The sequence below is a fragment of the Lacerta agilis genome, chromosome 17 (assembly GCF_009819535.1).
Source record: "Lacerta agilis isolate rLacAgi1 chromosome 17, rLacAgi1.pri, whole genome shotgun sequence".
Classification (NCBI taxonomy): domain Eukaryota; kingdom Metazoa; phylum Chordata; class Lepidosauria; order Squamata; family Lacertidae; genus Lacerta; species Lacerta agilis.
In genome coordinates, this window is record NC_046328.1 from 25,134,820 (window position 1) to 25,147,005 (window position 12,186).

At 46.7% G+C, this 12,186-nt stretch overlaps 1 non-coding gene across 1 annotated transcript; it reads right to left on the bottom strand.

Moving 5' to 3' along the window:
- Window positions 1-9,752: 9,752 nt before the first annotated feature.
- TRNAL-CAG lies at window positions 9,753-9,835 on the bottom strand. The gene has a single exon. It is a non-coding gene; the product is annotated as a tRNA-Leu (tRNA).
- Between the last annotated feature and the right edge of the window lie 2,351 nt (window positions 9,836-12,186).

Here is a 12,186-nt window from a genome sequence, read left to right on the forward strand (position 1 = left end):
CTACAATTCCCAGCACCAGTCGCAAACTACAATTGCCAGATTTCTTTGATGAAAATCATGTGCTTTAAATGAGCATTGGATGGGCTTCCAATGTACTGTCCTTTGGCTGTGTACACATTACTGGCTGAAAATGCAGCTGGCTCATTTTCCCTCCATTTGAATCAAAGCTGATTTGAGGGGAGATGCATCAGAGCATTGTCTTTAATTAAAAACAAACAACAAGAAATATGTGGTTTGGGACTAGTGTATTTGTAAGAACATTTGTAAGAAATTGATTTTTTATTATATGGGTTTCCGTCCCTCCTCACTTACCGTAATTCCCACAGTATCCCTGTGAGGTAGTTCATAGAATCATAGAAACATAGAGTTGGAAGAGACCCCAAGGGCCATCCAGTCCAACCCCCTGCCAAGCAGGAAACAACATCAAAGCATTCCTGACAGATGGCTGTCAAGCCTCCGCTTAAAGACCTCCAAAGAAGGAGACTCCACCACACTCCTTGGCAGCAAATTCCACTGCCGAACAGCTCTTACTGTCAGGAAGTTCTTCCTAATGTTTAGGTGGAATCTTCTTTCTTGTAGTTTGAATCCATTGCTCCGTGTCCGCTTCTCTGGAGCAGCAGAAAACAACCTTTCACCCTCCTCTATATGACATCCTTTTATATATTTGAACATGGCTATCATATCACCCCTTAACCTTCTCTTCTCCAGGCTAAACATACCCAGCTCCCTAAGCCGTTCCTCATAAGGCATTGTTTCCAGGCCTTTGTGACCATTTTGGTTGCCCTCTTCTGGACACGTTCCAGCTTGTCAGTATCCTTCTTGAACTGTGGTTACAGGTAGGTAGTTACAGGTAGGTAGCCGTGTTGGTCTGCCGTAGTCAAAAATAAAAATAAAAAAATCCTTCTACTATAGTTTACAGCAAGACGGCATTGTTTCGAGATGATGGCGTACACCTTTCTGATTGGGGAAATGGTATCTGGTTGTCCGATATAACTGAGGGTGTGAGGCATTGGTTGCAGTTGTGAGGGTATTTGGCAGGAGCATTTGGGCTCGTGTGGCGGTTAGGCATTGGGTGACCTAATGTTGGGGGAGGGGAGGCCTGGCCATCGTCTGCCCCTCCAAGCTTAAGGGTATTCCGTTAAAGGAATCCGGAGGTGTGGATCTTGTCCAAAATCCGGGGTGGGGCTAGGGCCATGCCACGACCCCTTCGGGAACCCAGGGGGAGCTCGAGTTGGTCTGCATTGATGGGGCTCCCCTTACCAGTGGTTTACCCTTACCAGACTTCCTGCACAGTGGGCAGGAGTCAGATATAGTCTGGTCTATCCAATGCTTAAGCCAATTACTGCTCACATTCTGTAACCAATAAAGTGAATACTAGTAACATTAACCATATATTCTGTGTCCTGGTGTCTTTATTCATCTTTGAGGGGGTGGTTGTGGGGTCTCGACACGCAAAACCACTCCACTTAACCATGGGGCAGGGTAGCGGTGGACTGCGTGACCCCCCACTCTCCCCCGGGCGCGGGGGATGTTGTCCCGCATTGCCTGGGGGGGATCCTGCCCACGTAATCAGCAGCCGGCCAATTGGCTGGCTGTGGGGGCATGGCTGGGACCCTTTCCTCAGTCTCCTGCCCTCCCTCCCTACTTTGAAGTTTCTTCACTGGCCTTGCTTTGGAATTCGGTTGGTTGCCTGTTTTGTGTCAGGGGCCTGGTAGGAATTTTTTCCACTTGGCAGATTGGCTTAGCCATTTGGTTTTCGCCTTCCTCATAGCAATCGTCACAACTTTGAAAGGTTTGCGGTTAGGCATTGGGTGACCTTATGACGGGGGGTGAACTCAAGGTTAGACCCAGAGAGCTTCATGGTCAAGTGGGGATTTGAACCCTTGTCTCCCAGGTGCTAGTCCAGCAACCTAACCACTACACTACATGGGCTTCTCAATGTTACTGATGTGAAGTTTGACAAAACACTGCTAGGAAGAAGAAGCAGTCCTGATATGATTGTACGCAACAATCTGTTGTGTGGTGTTTTACTGTTGTTGTGAAAGTGAGCACTGGAGAAACACCACAAGAAGAGAGCTTTGATGCAACCTTAGGCACTATCTCCCTGTGGTTGCCTTTGGTGGGGGGGGCAGAGAGCTATAAATGAACACTGATCAAGCAGTGTTTGGGGAGATGACAACACAAAGGAACTGACGGTGATGGCAAACGGCTCACTTTGTACAGCACTCTGCATGAAGTTGGGATTTCTTTGTTGTTGTTTTTAAATTTATTATTAAGCAGGAACAGTGTGTATTCCCAGTACATCAGTCCCATTTGGGAATACAAGATTCAGAACTCCCAAAATCTAGCAAGTACTTTGGAGCATCCATAGCTCAGGGCATGCGTCCTGATTTTTAAACAAGGGACAGGCTGTGACTCAGTGGTAGAACCAGTGGTGGCTGGTGCCCATTGGGAGTTGATAGGACAGGAGGCGGAAAAGCCCACAATGGGCAGAGCCAGAGCCAATGACAGGTGGAGCCAACTCATTCTGAAGGAGGAGGGAGCTGACAGACAGCCTCCAGGTTTACCTGGCCCTCCCCAGGTGTCAGGCAGGGGGAGGGCTTGAGTACCTTTAAGAATAAATATTAAGAAGGCTGTGCATGCAGCTTGCAAGCTTCAGCCCAGCAGGTTATGGGTGCAAATGATTGCATTGGTTCTTTGGTGGGGCTGTGGGTCCAGCCCTCTCCCCCTCTCCCAATAACCTCCACCTCTGCAAATCATTGCATAGACTCTCGGGTGGGGGGGGGATATCTGCCTCCCTCCACTCCCTCTCCCAATTAACCTCCATCTCTACAAATTATTGCGCAGACTCTTGGTGTATGGGGGATGCCAGCCCTCCTTCTCTCCCTCTTCCCTTCTCCCAATTAACCCCTATCTCAGCAAATTATTGCAAAAGTCTCCAGGCCCACCCCTTTTGACATCACCAAGGGCTACCCTTAGATCTCAGGTTTGGGCCCTGAAATCTTGAGTCTGGGATGCTCCTGGCCTGGCAACCCTAAAAAAAGGAGGCAGATTGGAAGGAGGCATGCCCCAGGCTAGAGCAGAGCGATGACTCCTGCGGAGACGCAGTCAGGAGCCTTGTAACAAAGCCACGGTTTATTTCTTGAGCGCATTCCAACTCAGGGCTTGGAGATGGCCGATCTCCCTGTGCATACCAGACACTGCTAAGACCCCATGTGCACTTAACTGAGGTAGCTCTGCTCTCCAAATTCTGCACAGATTCAAAGCCAGAATGGCACCCTCTTGGCCAACTACTAGAGCAGGAGGGTGCTAAGCTGGGGGAGTGGAGGGGGTGAGATTTGGTATGGGTGGGTGCGCATGCGCTCTTGATGTTGGCACGGAATTGCTAAAGCTTTCATAAGGCATAGTTCAGAGTACCGTGACTCACACCAGCATATGCTAATTTCAAAAAAAAAAAAATTGTGCATAATTCCATCACACCAACTAGTCCTCATTGTTTTGGACACCCACACGTATTTCTTTTAGTCATTCATTTGCGGCTTGGAAGAGACAGAACAGTGGAGCAGTTTTTAGATTTATCTCCAACCAAGACAGTTACACCCCTGTTCTAAAGGTGGCACAGCAGGCTGCGCTTCATTTTTTCTTACAGCTTGGAACCCCCACCCACAAATCCCTCATGCTGGCTGGAGCTGATGGGAATTGTAGTCCAAAACTTGAGCTTGGGAAAGGCTGCCCAACAGTCTCTCTCCCTCTCTCTTTATCTTCTCTGCTTGCTCTGGCATTTCTTGGCCTCGGTCATACAAAAGCCTGCTCTCAGCTGGTATATGAAACAAGTGGACATTAAGAAACGGAACAATTTCATTTAAAGCATCAAAAAAAAATTAAAAAAAATGTCTGTCTGTGTGGACGGTACTGTTTTGGCTACAGTCAGATGGGCATTCAGAAAAAAAAATCTTTGCATTGTTTGCATTGTATCCCTTCACTTAGGAATAAGTTGTCCTGGTTGCATGCTTACTCTGGAGTAAGCCCCGCCGAGGATGGCGGATGTCCCTTTCCAAATATGCAAATCTGGGGAAGACATACAGCAGTGACTGTCCCTGGTAAAATAGGGGCTGCTGGAGCGATGCAGAAGCTGATTCCCTTAACAAGAAGGGAGAAGAAATCCCTCTGCACATGTTCAGAGGCTTCCCAACTAGGATGCCATACTCTGATTTCTTAAAAGCAAGGCATTTCCCCCCAGCAGGAACACACTGGAACTCAATTCCGGCACCTCTCATGTGGCTGCCGTTATCAGAGAACAAGGGAGGTGTTCATGGTGAGTTGTAGCACCTATTTTTCTAGAAAAAAATAGCACTGCTTAGAAGTACAGAACACGTTGATGCAACATTAATTCAAGCTGCGGAATCTGGAAGCTCTGGGTTGCTTTTAAAAAAACAACTCTGTGCACACAGGGTGTGATCAGCTCAAATAATGGCCGGCCTTTGTGTGCTGTGTTTTCTCTTTTTATTTCTTTCCTGTGAGATATTAACAGTTGCAGGGCAGAGGGGAAGGGCCTGGCCTCTCCTCCTGCTCTCCACCTCTTGATCAGACAAAAACCTGTTCTACAATCTTTTCCCCCTCCCCTGTCTACTCTGTGCAGGCTCCGTCTTGCCTTCTCCCTCCTCTCCCCTGAAGATCTACCTGGATTTGTTGGGTGTGGATGAGAGAATGGGGAGGAGGAGGAGGCTGATGGTTATAATTATAGGGCAACCAGGGGCAATGTATACACAGCCCCTCCTCTGAATTATGGGGCCTCCGAATGCCAGCAACTGGACTGGAAGAGGTTGTGGGTGAGATTGAGGATGATAGCCACCCACCCTTGTCCTCACTTTTAAATATATACAAATAAATACTAAGCACAATGATCACATTTCACCCTCTTTCCTAAACAAAGCCAAACAGATAAAAGAAAGGACTTTTTCCATGCAGCACATAGTTAACCTATGGAACTCACTTCCACAGGAGGCAGTGACGGGCACAACATGGGTGGCTTTAAAACAGGATTAGACAAATGGAAGAGAGGGCTATTGATGGCTACTAGCCATGGTGGGTTGGAGGCAGTAATGCTTCTGAATACCAGTTGCTGGAAAGGGGGGAGAGTACTCTGGTGTTGGGGTCCTGCTTGCGAGTTTAACCATCTGAGCATCTGGTTGGCCACTGTGAGGATCCTGACCATTGCTTAATCCAGCAGGGCTTTTCGTATGTTCTTGTCCCTGTCTCCTTCGGAACATAGGGGAATCTGCCTTACACCAGGGCCAGTCTGATATGTTTTGATGGATGTGGTGATTGCTTTGCAGACACACCCATTCAAGGTACAGAATCTACTGGACCACAATTGACACTGATGATGGGACAGCATCTTCCACAGTACCTGAGGGCACCGGGCTAGTTTAGGGGGCTCAATGGGGGGGGGGCTGCTGCCACCTTAGGCAGCTGATTCACTCTATCTAATGGTTCCCTGCCTTATTAGGTACTTTGGGTCTTCTTGGAGCTTTTGGGGTCTTTGAGGTATCTGCTCTGCCCTGAGTGTTGCTCTCTGCCCCCAAAGCTAATCAGGAATCCTCTCATTATTACATTTATACCCTGTCTTTCTTCCAAGGAGTTCAGGGTGAAATACACAGTTCTTTTCCCTATACAGTAGTTCTTTATCTTTTTCGCATATGTAGGATAAGACCCTGATGTTGGGAAAGATGGAGGGCACAAGGAGAAGGGGACGACAGAGGATGAGATGGTTGGACAGTGTTCTCGAAGCTACTAACATGAGTTTGGCCAAACTGCGGGAGGCAGTGAAGGATAGGCGTGCCTGGCGTGCTCTGGTCCATGGGGGTCACGAAGAGTCGGACACGACTGAACGACTGAACAACAACAACAACAAGGATAAGTTGAGAGAGAGAGAGAGAGAGAGAGAGAGAGAGAGTTGCTCAGGTTGCTCAGTGAGCTTTGTGGCTGAGTGGGATTTGAACCTGGATCTCCCCAGTTCTAGTCCAGTGCTCTAACCACTGCGCCAACTGACCACTGCAGGGAAAATCTGGTGGCGGTGGGGAGATACACACATCATGCATACCATTAACTCTGAAGTCTGCAAAGCAACCTGTATTAAGGAAACAAGGGCATCCGAAACTGATTTCCTGTACCAGATAAAAATCGGCAGCATCAATACAGCAGGAGAGAGGACTACTACCATGTGAATTTACAATGCCCTATTATTCAACAGGTTAAGTTGGAAGAGCGCTGTGAACCAGCCCTGAACCAAATGACCCCACCCTGCATGGCTGATTTTAACACATACAATAAAGCATTTGGTGATCCAGGGGATTGCCTACTTCAAGTATGAACCTGAGAGAAGGGGGGCGGGTTTGGATTTATGAGGAAGACTCACCTTGCAGAGATTTTTAAAATCAACAGAATTGTAGAGTTGTTGGAAGAGACCCAGAGGATCATCTCCTCCAACCTTCTGCGACGCGGTCTTGTTCTCTACCACACAACCACATTCTACCTTGCACATAATTAGATAATTATAGAAATACCTGAAGTCCCCCCCCCCCCGGTACGTCAGATATCCCTAGAAGGGCTGCCCAACCTTTTCCATCGCACTTCATGAGAAAATATAAACACTGTATCTGACCTTCTGACTATCAAACTGCTGTTTAAAGAGGTACAGTGGAAGCAGACTCTTAAGGACATTTTTGGGTACAGTGGGGATTCTCTAGACAGCATTACCTTCTGCTCACAAGTTGTGGCAAGATTGTGGCTTGGGAAGGGGTGGGGCCCTTTTGATGAGCTTGCATTCATGCTCTTCAGATCACTTGATCCACATGTCTCTCACAAAGAGCCCTTATTCCGGTCCTTTAAAAGGATGCATCATTCTTCTGCTCTCCTGTCCTTGCCCTTTAAATGTCACTGCATCCTCGAACCTGCTGTGGTTCTCCGAGTGAGTCTGAAGCTCCATCTGAAGACATGGGTGTTGAACAGAGGTTGACCTTTAGGCTCAATAATATCCAGCATGGAACCATAGAGTTGTCTACAATTGTCGGGAGGGATTCTGGGGGTCATCTAGTCCAACCCCTTGCAATGCAGGAATATGCAGCTGTCCCATATGGGGATTGAACCCGCAACCTTGTCGTTATCAGCACCACGCTCTAACCAACTGAGTTATACCAGACTGAGTTAATATTCACTACTGTAAACTTAAAAAAAAAGAATGCCAATGGAGAACTGAGTTGTGGGACAAACTTTGCTTAATGCAGGGCTGCTCTTCACTACACAAAATGGTACCTCTTTCAAGGGGGTCCTGGGCAAGGTGTGCTGGAGGAGGGGGGCAGAATATAGAGTAATATTTATCACGTACCAACAGCATAGATATGGAACCTAGAATGTCATGTATACTCAGCTTCAAGCACCAGTGATGGGAGCACACTGGAGCCAGAGAAAACAGAAATGTGTACATAACCTAAGCCATAGTTTGTTTAAGCTATGGTTTGTAGCAAACCATGAGTTAACCACAGGTTGTGCCACAATCAAGGAAACCATGGTTTGTTTCTCCAAAAGTTTAGTTTGTTTTCTAGCTGTCCTTTCCTTTGTAGCTTGGCAAGCATCTGGGGTGGGGTGGTCCAAGCAGCCATGCAATTCCAACGCCTTAGTTAAAAACAAACCACAGTCTACAAGGCAAGAAGAAAACAGTGGCTATAGCTTGTGATTTCTTAGCAGTAGCTAAGCTACTGGGCTGCGTGCACACATAACACAAAGTCGGGTTGCCAACCCTTTTCTCCAGTGGGAAGCATTTGGAATTTTTTAGGAAACACTGTGGGTAACAGCCACAAAATGGCTGCTGTTGGGGGGGGGCATGGCATGGCACAAAATGGCTGTCACATCTAAAAGTGCAAAGAGGAAGGACCACAACTGCATAATTAGACAGGCCTATGCAGTTGTTTAAGTTTTCCTTGTGCAATCAGTCTTTTTAATGTTTGTTCTGTACTGCTTTTAATGTTTTTATATTGCTGTTCAATGCCCTTATATTTTATGAGAGAGTGGTATATAAACACGTTTATACTGTGGCTTTTTTCCTTTTAAAAAATGAGGTGCCGGTACTCAAACTATGATGAAAGTGCTGTAGGTTGAAGAACAAAATGGCTTTCACCTGTGCTTTAGGAGATACTGGTTGGCAGACTGCCACCCATGGGTGTCATGATGTGGGTGACGCCTGAAATAAGCTGTGGTGTAATAAACCATAGTTTACCAATTCATGTGAACCATGCTGAGTATTTCATGAGCGGTAAAGTTTAAATAGGCAAGATTCCATGCATCTTTTTTGTTTTAGCTGCATTTTAGTTGTTAATTAATTGCATTTCCTGATTATTGAGCTTAAGTTACGGACTGCCCAGAGAAAATAACGGGGTCGGATAGTATATAAATGCCAAAAATAAACAAATCAACCTCTCCCCGCCGAGTACAAACGTTGGTATTGGATGCAGATCTCAGCCTCTCATCTTATTTAAAAGAAAGAGAATGATTTCCTAGTTCTTCATGCTGCAAAGATAGCCTTCAAAATGTGTGAGATGTCTAGTGTGTTACTCCTTGCTCTTCCCCTGTGACTAGCATTGCAAAAAAATTTTTTTTTTAATGCAACTACTCTTAATTTATATTACGTTGTAGCATCTGTGCATAGAAAAGAGAACAGGGCTGTGGAAATGGGGCTGAGTTGTGGGTTTGTGGTTCCTTGCCGGGGAGCTGGGTTGGTTGAGTCAAAAGGGGAAGTTGGTGTCTCAGTATAGCTGAGAATGAAGACTGGGGTGTGGGGGACAGAAAACGCCTCATGCCCACTTAAGCCCACCCTCCTGATATAAACACATCCTCGGAGTGGTGGGCGGGCCAAGAGAAGCAAGAGAAGAGGAGGCTCAGCTGCGGCTTAGAAATGAGTCCCCTCCCTGAGTGACTCAGTCTGCTTCTTATCAAACTCCTCCTCTCGCCTGCCGCAAAATTGCGAGTGGGAATGTGGCGCGCCCTCTCAGATTCACCAAGGAGAAGGCGGTGAAGGAGACTCGCTGTAGGGGGGGAGAGCCCCTGAGAAATGTTGGCCTGCAAGAAAGGAGGCCTGGGTCAGGGGACTCTCCCTGAGGGATAGAAACTGCATCTTTTTGGTTTTATTGCTCCAAGGCAAATGGGGATCCCCTCCTCCTCCTCCTCTTCCTCCTCCTGCCAGCAGCACACGGTTGCCACGGAGACTGATGCATAATAAAGGCAAATATTGCAATGGCTGGGCTGGGTTGCCAAGGGACTCGGGCAAATGACATCACGAGGCCCACAGCGGGCAACAAGGGAATCCCCGTCTCCATCATTGCCTTGTGGCAATGACTGTGGGCACGTTGGCCACGGAGACTTTGGCTATCACTCGGCATGACTTGGCCCTGGGCAGCCGCAGATGGTTGAAATGTCCCTCTGGCAGTAGGCTATTGTTACTTCAGAGGCCTACCTACTGGAAGAATAGCCACAAGGCCTCGTGCCCTTAAGGCACAATTTTGGAAGGAGGGAAAGAGGTTTCTGAAGAGGAGCAAAGTTTGAAATGCCTCTTTATGGCTGTCTTCAAGATTAATTTGCAAGGGATAGATTTTTTTTATAATCTCAAAATAATTGAAGCAATGCTATTTCTTACAATATTTCTGAACTGCATTTCCTTCATAATAATAAGGCAGGGCACAACCTGAGTAAAATTCTGTTGTCAGAAGTGGGATTCGAACCCACGCCTCCAGGGGAGACTGCGACCTGAACGCAGCGCCTTAGACCGCTCGGCCATCCTGACAGCTGTTAACCCAGGTAAAATTTAGAATAAAACATCAGCCTCTAAGTGAAGGGCGCTTGGCTGTTGGTTAAAAGAAACCTGCTGGTGTTAACAGGCAGCAAATGTCTCTTGGGTCTGGTTGTGACTCAATGGTAGAGCATCTGCTTTGCATGCAGAAGGTCCCAGGTTTGATCCCTGTCAAGAAGCACATAATTTTTGGGGATTTTTATCTATTATACAATAAATACATACAAATTTCATTGTGTGAAATTTTGTTTTCCTTTTGGTCTTAAGTACTTTACCAACCTAATGTTAAGTCTCTCCCAGATATACCTAGTGCACTGCTTTTTTTGTACTTCTATTATTTTTACTGTATTGATTTGTTTGATTTACTTCAATAATTGTTATTTTTTTACTCCCCAATGGCATCTCCAGGTAGGATTGGGCAAAGATGCCTGGCTGAGACCCTGAAGAGCACCTGCTAGTCAGTGTAGGCAATACTGAGCTGGGTTGACCAATGGTCTGACTCACTGTAAGGCAGTTTCCAATGCCTTCTAGAGCAAACATGTTTTTAGGAAGCAAATTGCATTAATGTAGTCTTAGTTCAGAAGCAAGGTTGGTTCCACAGAAAGGACACTACTACTGAAAAGGTCCTTCCTCTGCTTGCTGATTAGCAACATGGCTTGGAGGCCGCATCCAGCAGTCTTAATGACTGGTTAGGTTGATATAAGAGGGAAGCAGCCCTTTGGGTAGGTTGGGGAAATAGCAAATTGCAACTGTAATTTGCTTCCCAAGGTATTTACAAAGCAAATTTTGCAGTGCCCAAACATCCGTGATTTTTTGGTGAGATTGTTCCACCAGCTGTGAAGGTGGAACAAAGAAACGGGCATAAGAATCATTGTTTACATTGTGCTCCAACTAATGAATGCCTGTGGGCAAACCCACAAGCAGGACTTGAGCGCAAGAGCACTCTCTCCTGCAGTTCCCAGCGACTGGTTTTCAGAGGTTTATCTGTGGTGCATGATCTGCAATGGCCTATAGGTAGAAGTCATCACCAGATTTGTTTACTTATTTTAATAACTTATCCCACTTTTACTTACCAAATAAACCCAAAGCGCCTTACACTTTACAACAGGCAATCCCAAACTCGGCCCTCCAGATGTTTTGGGACTACAATTCCCATCATCCGTAGCTAACAGAACCAGTGGTCAGGGATGATGGGAATTGTAGTCCCCGAACATCTGGAGGGCCGAGTTTGGGATTGCCTGCTTTACAATCATGCAGGTTTCGACTTCCGGCGCGATCGCCATGGCCGGCGGTTGGGAGTCGTCTCGGGTCTGAGGCGGCTCCGGTTTTCTCCGGGGGTAGGAGCTCCGCAACCGCTTAGCGGGGCTCCGAAACCACGGGAAGAGCGTCCCGTGGCAGGGTCTTCCAGCTGGCCCGTTTGGTGCCGTCCGGTTCTCGAGCCTCCCTTGTAAAAGGGGGGAGCGAGTGAACTGGTGTCGGCGCCGGGCTGAGGAAGCAGTTCCCCAACCGGAGAAACTAGCGGCAGCCGCCGCCGGCTCTGAGCGATCCGTGCTTCCGTAATTGGCTTTAAAAGAAGAGATCCGTAAGTAATTAAGTTGGATCTAATTTGGATTAAAAAGAACAAAGAATTGGCTTGCGGAGAGGGATGTAAAAGAGGAAGTCCGTCCCTCTCCATCGCGGAAGATAGAAAGTGACACCAGAGTATGCTATTGCTACTTTGAACTGATTTGAAGTTTTCTGGTTGATTCTAATTCTGACCATTTTGAGTGCTGAATAACCTTCCTTTGGAGGGTGAAGTTGGAGTTTGTTCTCTTCCGATGGACAAGGAGTAAAGTCTTAGAAAAATTACCCTCTGGGGAAGGGGAAAATGGCGGCTGAATTGCGAAGGAAGATGGAAAAGTACTGAAACTTTGTTATTTCCTGTTCACCCTCTGCTAATCTACATTTGGTTCCCACGGTCATCCCAGATCCGGCAATGGAAGAAAGAATTTCACAGCAACTAGAACTTTTGCAACAGAATATCACTGGAACATTTATTGGACTTCAAAATATTGTTAAAAACTTGGCTGAGGAAATCAAAGTAACAATGGGAAACTTTAAAGATTTACTTGTAACTAGAGAGGATGGGTCTCCAGAGAATATACTTGAAGAAGAGAAAATACATGCATCAAAAGAAGAGAAGCCTCGATGTGAGAGATCGGAGGTTGGTGGTAATGACATTATAACGGCTTTCTGGGGTGGGAGCCCAGAAATGCAGGACTTTAAATCTGGAGATCGGAAAAAGGATTTGAAGACTGGACGAATGACATTTGGTAACATTGTAAAGATAGTTGACAAGTGCTCAG